General features: G+C 35.9%; 2 non-coding genes across 2 annotated transcripts; one reads left to right on the top strand and one right to left on the bottom strand.

The window, feature by feature from the left end:
• Nucleotides 1-2,783: 2,783 nt before the first annotated feature.
• Trnag-gcc (transfer RNA glycine (anticodon GCC)) lies at nt 2,784-2,854 on the bottom strand. The gene has a single exon. It is a non-coding gene; the product is annotated as a tRNA-Gly (tRNA).
• Nucleotides 2,855-5,743: 2,889 nt separating this feature from the next.
• Trnag-gcc (transfer RNA glycine (anticodon GCC)) lies at nt 5,744-5,814 on the top strand. The gene has a single exon. It is a non-coding gene; the product is annotated as a tRNA-Gly (tRNA).
• Nucleotides 5,815-18,527: the final 12,713 nt, after the last annotated feature.

The following is an 18,527-nucleotide window of genomic DNA, read 5'->3' as shown; positions in this document are numbered from 1 at the left end:
AAAGTTATCAGTAAGTAACAATAAAGTTATCAGTAACTTGAGTGAATCTGTATTTATTCATCCATGTATATGTATGCACGGGTTCGTTGATACTCGTACATACATCCACACGGGGTACACAAGAATATTATATACATAAAGTTAAGTTAATACCTACAATGTTGCAATGTTATAGGTACTAATATGCAGAGGTTATTACAAAGGTATAATTATACCTACTTTTATTAACGTTACCTACTTAAATAAACAGTTTGTTAATGTTTATAATTCCGATCTTAAGTGAGTAATAATTTCTTTGTTAATGTTTATAATTTCGATCTTAAGTGAGTAATAATTTGTTTCTTAAAACTTTCACAGGTTTTATACGAAAAAAAGTCAATGTGGGATACATTTATATTGTAATAATTGTAAGTTTTAAACATTCTTGGCGTTGGAAAGGTGAACTAACCCCCACCTACACACGTGTCAGAATAGCAGAAACCCAGTTACAATTGGACACAGCTACGTTAGCACGTGCTGACTCGTGCTTACGTGCCGAGTTCGGGTATTGGGAGGCGTATTCGAACTTTAAGAGGCAACGGGAGTGGTCATTTCTCCATACAGACGTAATCGACTGTTTCCTCCGTGGTTTTTGAAAGTAGAGCAATGATTTTTTTAACGAAGATTATTATTATTAATATCTGTGTTGGACTGTTTTGCTTTTTTTGATATTTTTGTTTTTTAAGGCGTTAGTGCACTTAAAATTTTCGCAAAAACAGCCTAATTTACTAGGCCGCAAAGAGAAGTATGGTATTTAAAACTGACATCAATTAGCCTAAAAATCAAAACAGTTCAACACAGATAATTTTATTTTATTTTATTACCATTTAGATTTCAAAATTTCGTTACATTTGGTTGAGTTTTGGAGTAGGAAACAGTCGAGTACGGAACATCGTTTTTTTTTATTTTTACGCAGGATTTTTCGCCTAACTTGGCGTTGTCCTTATCGCACTAGTTTTAGGAACCGCTTCTGTTAGCGAGACGGATATATTCGCCAAGAATATTTAAATGTCAGCTCCTGTATCCTCTTAAGGAATATGAGTTTGATTTGATATGACTCTCGGTGCATTTTGGCGCCCGATATTGGTGCATGAGGGCGCAAAAATTGAATGGGCCATTTTTTATTTTTTGTCTATTTAAATTTTTTTGACAGATTATGATAAAAATTGGTAGGTTTCTTAGTAGCTTCTCATTGTGGTCGAAACAAACACGAAATCCAAATTTGGGACGAAAAAAATTCCCTTGAGTTACCTCAGTGGAAGGTTTTTAATGTATGCAAATTCCCTTGAGTTACCTCCGTGGAAGGTTTTTTAGGACATACGGCGAAATTGCGGTAATGTTGTACTACGGTAGGGAACTATATCTATCTACCAAATTTTATCAAAAACTGAGAAAACTGAAAAAAAAAAACGATTACAAAATAAAAAAATAGGCCGAATGCGCCTTTGAGGCTCTGTACCGGCCTTATTGCTGATACCTATTCGTATTTTTAATACCTAATTTCGTTTAATTTCGTTTTTTTAATACCTAAGGGTTTTATGGGTAGAAATCCCTCCTTTCTTACTAATATTATAAATGCGAAAGTAATTCTGTCTGTCTGTCTGTTACCTCTTCACGCTTAAACCGCTGAACTTATTTATACAAAATTTGGCATGGAGATTAGATAGTTTGAGGCTCTAGAAGGACATCGGATAGTTTATGGGCGATTTTTTTTTTTGAAGTTTGAATCATCATCATATCATGATTTTGTTCATTTTGGTTGGAATAAATACGAAATCCTAAATTGCTACAAATAATGTACGTAATTTTCCATTGTAACTCAATTGTATTTTCTTGTAACATACGTTTTCGTAACTCAGTGGAAGATTTTTTGCCCTTATTATATACAGACTACTAGGGAACTCTATTTATTATATAAAAAATTAATCATCAATTATTCCACAAAGTTGCGGGCAGAAGATAGTAAAATTCTGTTTCCACTCTTTATTTTTCAGTTCTGAGCAGGGCTCGGAACCGGTATTGAAACACCTATTGCTATCATTCCAATATCGTGTTATTATTTTGTTAATTAAGAGGGAAGCAGAGCACATGATCGTCCATACAAAAGGAGAAAACGTTTTTCCACTTCTAAACATTTTCCATTCTCCATGATTTTTAAGTATGTTATTGACACAATGAAAAACTAGGTTTATAGGTATTCCTTTTTTTCTAAACTTGTAAAACAAAAAAAAAATATATTAAAAAATATATTAGAAAATATTATGCTGAAGCGATCGACATCAAAATCAAAGTGATTTGTTAAGATTTTGTTAGTGGAAAACGTTTTCTCCCCAAATGGAATTTCATAGAAAAATTACCGTTACTTCGTTAGATTCAAAAAGCTGTATTTCCCTCTTAAAAACCGGTTGATTGATGGAACGAGAACTAAAAAATTACGTTCACTCTCCTAGCCGGTAAGAGGGAACGGAATTTTATGGTCCGCGGGGAACGATATCATATCGGTTACTCTTTGCTTTCGGAGACTCTCGGATAAATTCGTTGTCATACGTGAAAGAGACAGCAATAACTTACTCGTTCTATCTTGCTTCGATATTTTCAATTTAACCTATTAATTTATTTCCACAAAAACTAAAGGCGAACGAATTGGTATAAACTGGCAACTCAGTAGAAGTCCTTTAACCGGCAACCGCAAACAGAAACGAAGTCTTGTAAAATCTTGTTCTTGAAGAGATGTGCTAAAAAAATGCATCGGCCGGGAATCGAACCCGGGCCGCCCGCGTGGCAGGCGAGCATTCTACCACTGAACCACCGATGCTTACTATCAGCTAATAAAACTGTAGTAGGTAAGCACAAGATTTTTTGTATTAACATTCCTTTCACTCACAATTGTACAAATTGAAAACGATTATTTGGCAAGAAAACAATGTATTCATTGTGTAAATAGCATATATAATATGTTCATTGTATTAATACTGTTATAAAACATGATAAATCTATAATTGATAAACATCTGTTTAAATAGTGGTCATAATTATCGAAATTATAGGAACCAGAAATAAATAAGCACTTATCAACGAAATAGAACATACTTTCTAAAATAGTTTCTGCTGATCATTGTTCCGCCATATTTATGTGTGAGGTTTTATACAGTTATACAGGGTAAAATGTTAACCACCATTCATACTCTGCGTAGTGATTATTATATAGGTCATACTGAACAACTCTTGTTATGGGGCCAATGTCGATTTCGCGAAAAAAAAATTTGCCTGTCCTATAGAAATTAGCGACATCACATCAGCCGGAATGTATGAAACAGCCCAATTTTTTTTCACGATTTCGGCATTGGTCCATAGTAAAAGTGGTTCAGTATGACCTATAAAATCAATACGTAGAGTATGAACGGTGGTTAAAATTTCATCCTGTATATTTTGGCGCTGTTAAATTCTTACAATTATACTAGTTAAATCCCAATAAGGCCTAGTTTACCCCCTGGGTTGGAAGGTCAGACGGCATTCGCTTTCGTAAAAACTAGTGCCTACGTCAATCTCGGGATTAGTTTCCAAGCGGACCCCAGGCTCCTATGAGCCGTGGCAAAGTGCTGGGACAACGCGAGGAAGAAGATGGAACGTGCGGCAAAGCACTTCACACCTCTTTATTCGTAAAGATAAAGTTTTATGACCAATCAGTGCAAATTTTATTTCGTCAACTGGGTCGAATTTCTTTTCACCAGGCTTCCACGAGCCGTGGCAAAATCCTTCCTTCCTTTATTGATAATATTACAAATTTTACATGCCAAGGAGGGGGGGGGGATACAAAGTAGTTAGCATGTTTACCGTAAACTAAAAACAGGCAAGTAAAGTCGCAGGATACAGCCAGTATAGGCATAATTACCGCGGGATAAACATGAATAAAGCAAAGCCAAAGCCATGGCGAAAGTCATCAATCATAAGTTGACTGGAGCAAACGAATTTTAACTAACCCCGAGCTCGGTAATTAACCTTAGATTACTTCGTAAACCTCGTATTTGACGAATAATATTAGTTGTAAAAGCAATCTTAATCTTTACTTAATAAAGTTCATTTACAATTTCACTTTGAATGATGATACGACTGAGCTCGAAAACCTGGAAGCAGTAGCGAACCTGGCGTTTTGTTTACACTTTCTGAGACTAACAGTAAGTTAAGAGTTATACGAACCACCCGCCAAAAAGCTGTCGCTCCCAAATAATCAGAGTTACGTTCTCATTTTGAAACGACATGCTTAAATTAGGTACAGGAAACTTTGCATAAACATTTATATAACATATTTATATCCACGCCTAGAACTAGTTTTCTTTGCTAAAAAATAAATAAATGAATGAATCTTTATTTACTTGAAACCTAATACAGTATGCCTCAGCTTTACACTGTATTACAAAAAACTTATATTAAGTTTGTAACAGTTTCATTAGGATTGAGCCTCTGTCTCCTGAACTAGGTCAGAGCCTGTGGTTCAACATTCAGTAATTCCTCCGAGGAAAGTGGTACAGGTTGTTTTGTGAACTTAGTACTTAAAGGAAAGATAGAAAGGGAAAATGTAAAGAGTCTAAAAGTTATATAAACAAAAACAAAAACGGCTCACGTCTGTGTGTGTTTGTTACAAGGTGAGTGTTTGTGTGTGCATGTGTATGCTTATATTAACCGTGTGTTTGTTACAGTTATCTGTATTAAACGAGGTTAAGAGTTGAAAGAGGGAAAGGAACCAGGGTTAGTAAAATGACTTATTCAGATTCAGATTTATTTATTACACAACGATGATTACATTACAAATTACATTAATGCCAATTTATATGAATCTATATTGTGATCGCCAAAAATATATTTAGCGTCGGCAACGCGCATGTAACTCCTCTGGAGTTGCAGGCGTACATAGGCTACGGAGACTGCTTACCATCAGGCGGGCCGTATGCTTGTTTGCCACCGACGTAGAATATATATAAAAAAAGGCGCAGTATGTATAAGTTACTCCATGGTTTACGATAGGTGCTAGTGCTGCATTCTGGCCGCAGAACATTGCAGTAATGCCCCCTATTGTATGGGTGGCGGCTAGGTTTATGTGACTCATAGCGTTTTGAGAAAGAAAAAAAAAATATATTAATGGACATTATTACACAAATTGACTAAGTCCCACAGTAAGCTCAATAAGGCTTGTGTTAAGGGTACTTAGACAACGATATATATAATATATAAATATTTATAAATACTTAAATACATAGAAAACACCCATGACTCAGGAACAAATATTAAACACACACACACGAATAAATGCCCTTACCAGGATTTGAACCCGGGACCATCGGCGTCGTAGGCAGGGTCACTACCCACTAGGCCAGACCGAACTGCAACTAATGTTTATTATAGTAATATATTATTCTGTACGATCTAGCAAATTAACAGCTAACTTGAACTATTCAAAAGTTGCTTACTAATTTGTTTAGATGGGCAAGTGAACGGCACGCTTACAACTAGAAGGTGGTAAATCCCACGCCGTTTCCATTCTAATTTAAACCTTAGTAAGTAAAGCTAAGGCTGAAATTCGAAAGAATTAATTTAGTATATGTTCTGAAGATGTTACCACATATTTACCTAGGTGCATTACATGCTATGTAAACTTAGAGTATAGCAGTTTAATAAAGAGATTGGTTAATATGAGTAGTTTAGTACGAGCATCGGTGGTTCAGTGGTAGAATGCTCGCCTGCCACGCGGGCGGCCCGGGTTCGATTCCCGGCCGATGCAAGTTTTTTTTGATATTATAAATGATTATATACTTGTTAAACTACGTTTGGTGCAGGTTAAGCAGACAACGCAGCCTACGGACGCTCGCAATCTAGTGGAATTACATGCGCCTTGCCGACCCTACATGCTTACAAGGATTTCTCCATGGGAGCACTGGAAACTTTACTCACCGTTAGGAACACAACACTACATACTTAGCTGCAACAGTTGTAATATATTGAATATTCATAATAACACTGCTTTTATGATCCTATTTACAAGCGCCGGCTCGCCCCACGCCCCGCGCTTCCGATGACGTTTTTATTAGATATGTGGCGTTCCACGGAAAAGGTACTTTATGGCGGTTGGCGCTTACACTGTTATTAAGCTTACGGAAAAACAAGAAGCCCTCGACTCCTTTTTAAACTATACTAAATACATAATCGATAATTTGAAATCATTCAATAAATAACTATGACTTTATCCATATCACCATCATAAAAAGATCAAATGCTTTTACAAGGAGACTACGATTACTGAGTCGTCCGTAATATTACACACAGTTAAGGGGATCAGAGAGTAAAAAGTTATTAATATAACATCTCAAAGTAATACAGATTACCAAATACTTAAAGGCAATCGGCCGCCCGTACTCCTAGCGAGGATCGATTGACCCTCACCTAATACCAGTATGAAAAAAAAAACACTGTTATTAACGACGCAATACTAATGAGGTACCACGCGACGTAACCGCCAACCGCCATAAGGTACCTTTACCCGTCGAACGTCACATATCGATAATAGAGGTGCTGGAGTAGAAAAACTACGGAACCCTAATAAGTAGCAGTCATTGTCAGTGTCATTATGGTTATGGTATTATCTAAGATGAAAGTATTTTACTGGTCGGGCTGCTCCAGACTTGAAAAAAAAAAAGTTGCGGCGAATACGAATATTCGTATTCGTTTCATCACTATATCAATAAATTAGGAAAATGAGTATCTGGCTTTAAAACTACAAAATAGAAATAAACTGACTTGAGTTATGACTAATTAAATTTAGTTGAATAAATTGTCGAGTCGAAACTTTAATATTTTTCATTTAAAAACTTTTGATTGGAACCTAAACAAAGTTAGTAACATTTCAATTCAATTTGAGAATTTCAATTCAACCTCTAAATGTATAACAATTACAAAACAATTAATTGCAATTAGTTGCAATTATAAAACGTAATATCATAATAATAAGGTTCATGGTCAATGCCGTTAGGAGATGAAGTAGGTACACATGCTAGCTGTACAGTAATAAAAACCGATCTTGTTGAACAATTCATGTATTCACTCAAATTTTGTTAAAACTTAACCTAAGTATACAGTTTGTAGTATGCAGTTTGTTCTGTACCCCTAGTGTAAATAATTTCGATTTCGAAACGTGACGTACGCGTTTGCGTTAAGTCTCATTTTGTATGGGTTTTTGAACAGCGCGCCAAGCGGGACGTTTTGGAAAGTCAAAAATCTCATACAAAATGACACTTAACGCAAACGCGTACGTTACGTTTCGCTGTCGATAATATTTACACTAGGGGTACTGTACCCCTAGTGTAACTAAATTCGATTTTGAAACGTGACGAACGCGTTTGCGTTAAGTCTCATTTTGTATAGGATTTTGAGTTTCCAAAACGTCCCGCTTGGCGCGCTCTTTCTAAATCCAATACAAAATGAGACTAAACGCAAACGCGTACGTCACGTTTCAAAATCGAATTTAGTTACACTAGGGGTACTGTACTCTGTAGGTACCTAATATAAGGCACAGAGTATTACTTATAATAATAATTGAGAGCGCACGATTCGCCAACAAACTGTCTTCAGTTTGGCGAAGCTTTTGTATGTATATACTTAGTCATAAGTATTTTTTTGAAATAAATTAAATTAAATTTTTTTAGGCTGAAAAACATTAGACTGAATTTGAACTTTAATATATTTTTTTGGCCTTTTTTTAAAGACGTAGTTTTACATTCTTGTTTCTTTTACTAGCTAAACTGTAAGTTTTTGAAATAAATTTTCAGGAGGTAAAAAATAATAGTTAGACCAAGATAAGTTGGCAGCGATTTTGTATTAGTTTAAACGTCAAACTTATATGAAATTATGACGTTTGTTTAATACTTTCACCATCTGGCCTATCAAAACCGCTGCCAACTTGGTTTGGTCTGATTCTACGTTTCCTGTTCCCATTAGGCACACCACTGTTTCGAATCGGACTTTGCTTATAAGACAGAGTAAAATGCAAAAAACATACTCCTTATGTTTTTTTGCATTTTTTGTATTAAAACATTCGCTGTTCTTCAATTTTGCAGAAAACTGAAGAAAACTACTATCTAAGTTTAAAACTAGTATTATAGAGCATTTTGTTACTTACTTACTTACTCCGTACCGACCCAAAATGAGACTCTGCCTCCGACACAAGACAGCGGTCCTCGGTCCTGTGCGACCTCTCGCCAATTGTCGACTCGAAGCTCGCGCAGATCCGCCTCCACGATGTCGCTCCAGCGATACCTAGGGCGTCCGATAGGACGTCCTCCTGCTGGGCGACCCAGGTAAGCTCTTTTTACGTTCCGATCTTCGTCCATTCTCTCAAGGTGGCCCAACCAACGGAGTCTGTGGGCTTTACTTTCTCCCATGATGTTAGGTTCTTGAGGACCATGAGATTGAAGACCTAGAGCATTTTGTTAGATATTTTAATTCTCTATTATGCTAAGTATATGGTAATTTTCATATTAATGTCTCTCCTCACTTGTACTAAAACAATACATGTATGTAATACTGACGTGTCTTATCCTTAATAATTGTTTGTAATTTTGATACCATATATTATTTGACTTATTTTATACATACACACAAATGTATTGCATGTTTTGGTTCTTAATGTGCACACATATTTAGGGTTAGAGTCCAGTTCAGAACGCTGTACGCCTCTAATATGCATGAAAAGTATGTAAACGCGATGACTGTAACCTGTTTTGTGAGCCTAAATAAATTAAAATAAAAAAAACTTGTAGTCTTTTTTCTTCTTTGGAAATGCTTTTCCATTGTTAATTTGCGCACCCTACTTTATATGTAAAGTCGTCCTACTTTATATACATTAAAATTAATTAACTTTTACATTCAGGGATCTCCTGACACAATGAGAATTTTGAGAAAAGTTTCGATTTTGATTATATCGAAACAAATTTAAATTATTATCTTTTAAAACATATTATACCTACCATAGACCAGCTAATTTCCCTTACACACATCTAAAGTATAGTTTCATACGAAATGAAGCATTAAGCTTATATAGGTAAGAAAAAAATATAGGGGGATGCAAATTATCAAGCAAATGCTTTCCCGCCCTTTTCCTCAATGTTGTCTCATTTTCTAGTTTTTCATTCTTATTAGCGCTCTCGTTTCGGAGGCCAAGGTTCTTTTTGGATCACTGAGCCAAAATAGTTAGTTTAGTTCCAGTTTTCATTCTTATCACAAAAACGGTTAACGTTATAAACAACAACAAACTTGGCAGTTTATTATAGTATAAACAATATAATTCTTCATTAAATTTTCTACGAGTAGTTGCCTTTGAAGTATGTTGCTAAGGATTATAGGTTTGTAATAAAAAAACACATATGAGATTAAAAATTATAGCGTAGCATAATTTTCTTTCAAATATATACTGCTCAAAAGAAAATAGGGGCTAGTAAGTGTTTTGAACGTAACGTGAAAAGCACAACGTGAAAACAGGGTATTTGGAGCCGCGTTTGCCAAATTGAAATGTCAGATAGGGTAGCTATCTCTGACCCCCCAAAAAAATCTTATGCCCGCATATATTTTTTTTAGACTTTTTAGAACTAAGTTTGTTATGTTCTAAAGATCTCACTCATTTCAAATTGAATTAAAAAAAAGTGGAAGTGGTAAGGGCTAAATTTTTATTGTAATGTGTGAAATTGTAAATTAGTAAATTTTTAGTATTGTACAATATTCATTTTAAAAACCGTGGGCACTAGATTTTTTGGTGGCCGGAACAGATAGCTTTCCAACCTATCTTACGTTTTACACAACCTGTATTTTTTACAAAACAACCTGTTTTTTCACAAAACATCATGTATTTTTTAAATAAATAATAGTAAAACAAGCATTGGTTGTTATTAAGGCTTATAAAAATAAACATAAGATTAGTTTTCCTGTAATGATCAAAATTCTTAGTGGTCCTTATTTTCTTTTGAGTATATCATTAAATATAGATACGTCATCATTTGTCACAAACCCTTGCCAGTATTTATGACCCAACGACCTGTATTTATGATGCGAGGAATTAGCCCGGCCACAAATTGTGCCGTGGGCGGGATTCGGTACATTTATTAGACCGTACGATATATTTCCCCGCCGGCCCTTGGGCTATACGGACAAAGCTGTAGGTCAGATGCTGCGTTACTTATGTTATATATAGGCATAGAACTTTTGGTAGCATACCGCTGTTCTAGAATCTAGACGTAAATGCTAGTAAACAGAATAAACGATTGGGACATGGTGTACCTAGGAGGGTCGTTTTTGGAAGATACAATTTTTGATTTTTTTTTCCTTTACCATCGTAAAGAATGTGTTTAAATAAGTATGTTTTGTTAGATACCTACAGTTTTTTCTCCGATCAATATTTAATAAGATATTGGGGTTCTTCAGTATATTTTCAACATAACACATTCTTTACGATGGTAAAAGATAAAATATTTTTTTCATCAAAAAAATTCTGTCCCCAAACCGACCCCCTACCCTATAACTCAACCGTTCATTTAGTTTAATAGCATTTACTTAATTTTTACATATACATATACATGTAATATTTACTATGATTTTGAAAAAAATGTTTTGCGACTCCATAGATTCTAGAACCACGGTATGCTACCTAAAGTCCTAAGAACGGAAGTTCTACGCCGTGCTAATGTCAGCGGCATTAAAGCCTATTTTATGTGGCGACAAATGCGATGGTGTGGTCATGTCTCCCGTATGTCCAATAACAGAGTGGCTAAGCGCATATTTTGTAAAATGGCAAGCGGGAACAGGACAGTCAACTTTTGCGCTACAAAGATCATCGCACTGGGAAACTTTGGCACAAGATCGGCCGAAGTGGAGGCATACAGTGAGGACAGGGCAAGCCTTCGAAGAGCAGAGGCGAGTGGAACTCGGTGCAAAACGTGACGAGTTAAAGGCCCGACCTGTGGTCATCAATTACAATTTTGTTGGAGGGGTGCTGACCTGTAGTAAATGTGGCCGTACATTTGCTGCTAAAATCGGTTCAGTCAGCCACCTGAGAGCTCACGAACGTCGCTCCCACTAAACAGTCGCCGTGGTCGAAACCGGCCAGGACAGTATGATGATGATGATATAATATTAATGTCATCACGAACAAATAAAACTGGAGGACTGACTGTGTCTACACAAAGTCGCATTCCACAAATATTTAGCGCCATCAATTGGAAGTTGAGTTAATATGACATTCCGATGGAAACTGCAGCTATATTACTGTTGCGATATTACTGCTGCGACCTCCACGAGGGCGCTGCATCTGTCAATTGCCTGGATAAAATTAATTATGGATTAAACGTCATAATTGCCGCATTATTGCAGCGCGACATTACTGCCGGCTTCATTACTGCTACACTATGTTGCTGCCCGGATTTATGACATTTGTGGCACCAATGCAGTCGGAAATAATGTCGCGCTGCAATACTGGAGCATTAATACCGGGTGCAGTATGATGAACCCGAATGGTACCTTAAGACTCTGTACCCACGCGTACCTACTGTAGTTAAGTGTAGTCTTATTAATTAGTAAATAAACCAAAACACAATTGTGACTTTGCCACAAATGGTCCGTGATGCAAAATGTCACCACAACCCCCGTATTATACCTATATCCAATGTATTTATATTTATGCAAATATGTCCTAGATTAAGGAATTAAGCATAAATCAGACTTTCATCTGTATCTGCTCAATAAATCTTAAAAATGAATGCCACCTTTGGGATACGAGTATTATCCCCATAATAATAAATTATTACCTTGTGTAAACTGAATATGTTACCTTCTTTTCTGTTCTTCTGTCCTGGCTCCTGTTTTGTTACTACGACAACTATTACTCAAAACTAAAAGAACTTTATGTGCTTAAAACTTAAAGAACTTCTGTAAGCTTCTGCCCACTTTTCTCAAAGAGCATAATACCACTCTGTCCAAACTATATATATCTATAAAGTGTTAACACAACGTACACGTATAAATAATTGAGAAAACTTTTCAATTCGCAGAAAACCTCATTCCACCGGTGCATTTCGTAGAGCTGAATTAAATTGGAAACGTCGGAACACGGGCGGTTAACGAAGTGTGAATTCATTTCCCGCTCTTGAGACTCTACTGAAAAGAGTAAAGACGACAAATAAAATAATGCAGATCTAGAGCCAGACTCGTTAGTAATTCCTAGGTTGCTTTTGATCTTGGCTGCTCTCCCGATATAACGCTCTTTAGATTTACTGAACCGTTTTGCACTCGTAGAATACTGAACCGATCTGTAGAATACTCTCTCCAGCCGGGTCGTGTCGTGCCTCTTGGAGACCGAAGTCGTCAAAACATTTTAAAGAGATGATTAACACTTAATATTATTACAATTCCGTCCAATGACAGCATAGAGGTACAATAATATAGTTGAGATGAAATGTGGGAGAGGGAAGATAACCGAACGAGATGCTCTTACGGAACGCTATTATTGTTGTCCTTGTCATAGTCTCACTAACAAAAAAAACAAAAAAATCTTCTTATTGTAACTTAATGGAAAACGCCTTGAGAGATGTCAAAAAGTGACAAGTAACCTTTGCAAAAAGGTTTTCTTTCTCAGTTATAGCTCTTCACAAAAAAAGCCTCGTTCCGCTAATAAGAATTAAAATATTTAAAAGGTACTTCTAATAACCGTAAAGATTCGGCCCATTAGGCAAAAAAGGAAAATGGTGTATCTGAAAATTACGTTGGGAAATGTTTGGACGCCACGTCTACGGGAACATTTAATGACCCCATAAAATATTCAAAACAGGTCTTTTTGAAATAAGTGAGGGAATTTTTTACACCGAGTCAATTTGAAAACCTAATCAATGAAGGCACTAAATAGAGGGCCTATCGCTGACATCGAAAATCTAAAATCATTATCTGCTTAGTTGGCGGTAGGTAGGTCCTTCGTTTTCACGCTGCCTACTTATTTGCGCACGAGAAACCAGTACGGATTCAGATCGTATTTGTCTACAATACATGACTGTCATAATGACAGTGTCCGTTTCTTTCAATCGCATGGTGTTTTATTTGACACGTGTTTTATTCCGTGGATAAAATACGTGTGCAGTAGGGCTAAGATGGTCGACTCTTTATCATTTGTCACCATGCCTGTCACGTTCTAACAAGTGTGTAAGTGAGAAAGTGACGGGCATAGTGACAAGTGATAAAAATGGAACTATGCTGCCACCGCAGGTCATAATTAAGTTCTGTCAAAAAGGTTTTGACTGATAAAAAAGCTATAGGTTAAGATCCATATAAGGATCATATATAAGTCTATATATGGGTTGAATAAGTAATAAATAAAGACGCGATCTAAATTTTAAACGAATTATATTACGTTTTGATCAGTATAAAACAATCTTTCAAATCATGCCAAACTCTATTTTATTAAAAGCTTTGTATTACATTTTATCAGCCAAAACCTTTGTGACAGAACGTATGATCTAAGTATTTAATATTGTGTCAGTCTTTATACTGCTTCCAAGCAGATAATATACAAGTTCAATTATATACATATTCTTTTTATATTTAGGTAAGTAAATAATCCTCATTAATTATACTCGCTGTTAATACTTATATTATACAAGAATAACTTGTAGAATAATAATTATATACTTGTAGATTTTATTTTGTTACTGCAACACCAACTCAATTGTCTACCGTTTTAAACTCCTTATTTCTGATTGCAGTATTGACAATCACGTTCAAAGTGTTCAAACCTTCTGCGGGGCGACGAAGCGCATCAAAGGTGCAATCGTTTTTGCTCTCTCACTAACTCCTATTAGAGCTGAGGAGTAAGGGAGACAATACGTTAAAAAGAGATATGTTGAATAGAGTTCGACGGCCACGAACATCACGTACGAGAATGTATGTGGCTCACGTTTAGATTATCTTATCTTTCGAATTCTCGCTCTGTGGAAATTGAACAGTCTGAATTTTTCTAAAAAGATGTTTGGCTACAGTTAAAAGGATGGTAAATGGTTCTTTAAATTGTTTAGACTAGTCACAAATAAAGTAAAATGGATGTGGAACTGTATTTGGCAGAATATCAAAATCATTAGTTATACTTACTGATATTTTATTGAGTTTAGTGAAATTATGTATATTAAACTAACCTATAGATATCAAATAGGGTAAAGGCACCTATTACCGTGGTAGTTAAGGAACTTTTCAAAAGAGATCCTAAAATTAAGGGTATCAATGCTGTCTAACAGCCAGGAATATTTTTTTTTCATCAGAGCATTTAATGAACTTTCCGTTTCACACGTTTTTGGATTCATTTTGGGTTATTATATGTATTAAAATATTTTTTGAAGCCAAAATGACCAAATCTTCTATTACCGTGGCAAGGGACAGGCTGTGATTCTATTATCGCGAATTGAGCTTTCATTACCGAGGGTACAATTGGCATGATTTTTCTGCACTCGTTAATAGAAACCAAACTCAAAATTCGAAACCTAATACCGAGGGTTAAAACAATAATAACGACGTGGGTTCTGTATATTATTTTTGTATCATTAAGTTTAATAATGACACAAAAATAAAAAATAAAACTATAGGAGTATGTTTAAAAATAAGAGATATATTCGAAGAGATTATAATTACACTTTGGTACAATCAAATACTATTAAATAGTTAACTTACCAAGTACCCACGAGTACCTGTATAACAAGTTATAAGTTGAATGTTTTACATGTAAAACAACAAAAATTATTGTTAGTAAAGTTTTACTAAGGACGTATATGACAAATAGGCCTGCCTGTTATTAAATAAAGTAATTTTTAAATGCTATAAAGATTGATAAGAATGTGTCTTACTGACATAATTAGCTGCACAAAAAAAAACAAGTAAGTAACATTTTCTCATAAGGCACAGCGTAAATTATAGTCGAAATTTTATAAGCTAGACGTTTACTACCTGAGTGAAAGTTTACCACAGTGAAATGGTAAACGTCCACCTCATAAAATTTCGACTATATATAAAAACATGAAAAATTTTAATTCTAATATTTTTGATAAGGTAATTAAGTTAAATAAAGCCTCTCACATATTATGTGTTATAATTTACCCGTTTAGAATTAACAAATCACAGTACTTTTCTTATTGCTGATTCTTATAGCTAAAAAAATCATGTCTGAGATTTTGGACTGCTGTATAAATAAAATTATATAAAAAAAAATCTAATCGGAATTGTCCGGCAGTTGGGTATCCTTCCTTGTCAGAGTAATAACTGAATCAGAAAACAGAAGAATTTAAATCTGATAATGATAACTGAAGTCTAAATTTTATCAACGAAATCTGTACTTGCGGTACCCTAAATGCGATATTTCAATACAATACCAAATAGTCAATCGGTAATAGATAACTCTTTAAGAGCCTATTACCGACCCATTCGATATTTCTCTGGGTTGGTAATAGATTTCTATACATTCTATTACCGAGGGTAATCTGATCATACCATCGGTAATAGGCTTAATTTGGAGTTTAATTAAACCTAATTCCGACCCATAAAAAGAATAAACCACAGATGGTTTTTCAAATCAAATCAAACACGTATATTACAAGCTTCTTGTAAAGACAAAATCACATAACTGGCAAGTAAATTTTAGGTTTTAACTCAAAATAAAAAAAAGTTGACAGATTAAGGGTTCCCATAGAAACAAGGAAATCGGTGCTGAAGTTTTTGTCAAAAATTAAGGGTTAGTTGAATACTTTCCATACCACGGAAATAGCTCTTTAATAGCGTGAATAGATCAAGATTGGAATAAATAAAAGAAATTATAAAATTGATAATTTGTACCAAAACTAAAGAGTAAATAACAAAACTACCACTTTTTCTATTACCGTGGCATACCACGGAATTACTTACCACAGAAATAATTGGCGCCTATCACCGCTGTATTTTATTTTCAATTTTAAACGTATTTCCCGGTCAAAAACTAAGTTAAAAGTAATTCAAAATCTTGTAGAAAACAATACACAACCTCTTAAAAGGCATTGCACTAGTTTATTTGCCATAACTATTACGTAAAACACTAAGTAAGATTGGAGTGCACTTACCTGTGGTGTCACGTGTCTGTATGGAACAACCATTTCTTGCGCCACCGTCGCACAAACTGACGAATCGCGAGTTTTTTGTTACACTCACACAAATGCACACTAATGGACACGATAGACCAATGAATGAGCTTGTTTTGTGTATGCTTTATTTCTCAGGGAATAGATCTGTTTGCTTGCAAAATGAGTATTTGTAAACACCGCGGTGTTAGACGTCGATTTTGATACCCGCGTTAATAGCCGCCGTTACCCTATCTTTCCCATCACGGAACAATGGTGTTCCGGACCTAAGAGCGGTCAAAAGGGCCTCCTTTTGATACTTTAATGAAATGTAAGGGGTACACCGAGGGGATGCTGCCCTTGCCCGTGTCATGGAACGCACTCAGAGACAGCACCCACCAGGGTGTAAAGACTATTGGAAGGTGATGGAATCTGAAATAAACTAGGCTATTGGGTGAAAGCGATGGACTAAGTACTGGGCTATAGGATGAAAAAACCGGGTCCCTGCCTTATAAAACGTTATGCAATTTCCCCATAAAAAGCGACATCTAGGATGGTTCAATGGCAACACCTGGGCACACTGGACTTTAAACATATAGCCAACTCGCCACTTACGTTTCCACATCTACTCGTACCCTCGAGAACGCAGCTCTTGCGATTCCACTCTGGCCGCCGGCCAAGGCAAGCCAGAGGCAGTGAATCGTGTCCCACCAACTCTCCTCCGGGTGACAGAAGTCCCCAGAAGCACTCGGAACTTGGGGTCGGGTTAAGCTGTAAAATGAGTTTCTGTCACAGATCCAGAACGTATTTGCCGACAACATGACACTTTTAAAAGCAAAAATTGTTTCCTTTGCAAGCCATCGTAGCCGCACATAAATAATTACAAAGTGAAATTTATGTTAACTTAATTGTAATTTAATGTTATTGAACTGTAAACTTGACATAATTTAGTTTCGTTGTAATCTAATGTTTAGTAATCCATTTATTTATTAAGTTGACATTGTATGGGTAATATCTTGTGAGCGTTTTGGAGTCAACTGTAAGCCCGAAAGAGTTTGTTACAAATAAAACAAAACAGCTCGCCGCAAGCTGCCCTGCGTTGAATAATATTATTATGTATTATTTTTCTTTGAAATTAAATGTATGAAATAATCCTTTTGCGAATTAAATTAAATTCATATAAAGAGAGTAGATATTGCTCTCGACAAACGTTAATAAAATAAACCTTTAGCACTTTTCAGGCGTCCATTATGAAAGACTAAAAACGGATTACTCAAAAGTTACCTATTTTATAGATTTCGAGGAAGCGTCTTTTATTGATGTACAGATAAATATGAAAATGTAAATGAAACTGCCAACAATCGCTGAACGTTTTCACCTCATTGTTGAAGTTCACAAAATGAAACTGTAAAGCAATGAAAACTTTCAAATCCGGTGCCAAATATCACCTCAAAAAGTTTTCAACCATGGCCGGGCGACCAAAACATTTAGAGGAAAGTGGAAGACCGTGCGAGACCGCTTCTCCATACAAATGTAGTCCCCATTATCCTCTCCGGATATTAAAATTATAGAAAATGGTTGGCTGTGGTTATACGGTGGTATTATATGGCTACCACCAGTTTGACACTGACATATTTCCCTAATAGCTTACTTTCTATGCATCTCGTTCGTACTCGCATATTCGTGCGAGCCAGATGTATAGAAAGCAAGTTACGCAGACGTTAGCAAATATGTCAGTTTGACAATGCTAAGGCAGTCATGGTAAGACTACTTGGGTAAACAGAGTAAACGAAAAACATGTTTCAAATTCGACAATGACGTAAAGGTGAACACAGCATAATTTTAGTTTACTTAATTGACCCTGGTGATCTTATCTGGGTGTGCAGACTTAACAAGTATATGGCTGTGGTGTACATCAAATTGTGTAAGTGTGGCATAGCGCCCTCGCGGTGGGAGCAGCATGCAGCCACTTCTGTAATGGCGGGCTGCGATAAATGCTAAAGATCACAGAATTTGAATCCCAGCGGCACTTGGAGCTGGATGCCAAGCATGACGAAATAAGCGCCAGATTACCTGCGGCAATGCAATATAATTATATGAATGGTGTACTCACATGTCCGCAATGTTCACGAACTTTTGCAAATAAGATCGGTTACGTCAGCCACTTGCGAGCACAGGCCACGGTGACATCAACTGAGTTGATAGCAATCGCCGTGGCCGTATTGGTCGTTGAGTTATTATTATAATGTTAACATCTAGAGAGGAAAATGAGGACTACGTTTGTATAGAGAAGTGGTCTTACACTATCTTCTTAAGTTGTGCAGTTACTCTCGGTGGC

This window comes from Cydia pomonella, chromosome 3, assembly GCF_033807575.1.
Source record: "Cydia pomonella isolate Wapato2018A chromosome 3, ilCydPomo1, whole genome shotgun sequence".
In the NCBI taxonomy this organism is placed as follows: domain Eukaryota; kingdom Metazoa; phylum Arthropoda; class Insecta; order Lepidoptera; family Tortricidae; genus Cydia; species Cydia pomonella.
The sequence above is the reverse complement of the archived record's forward strand: the minus strand, read 5'-3'. Positions and strand labels throughout refer to the sequence as shown.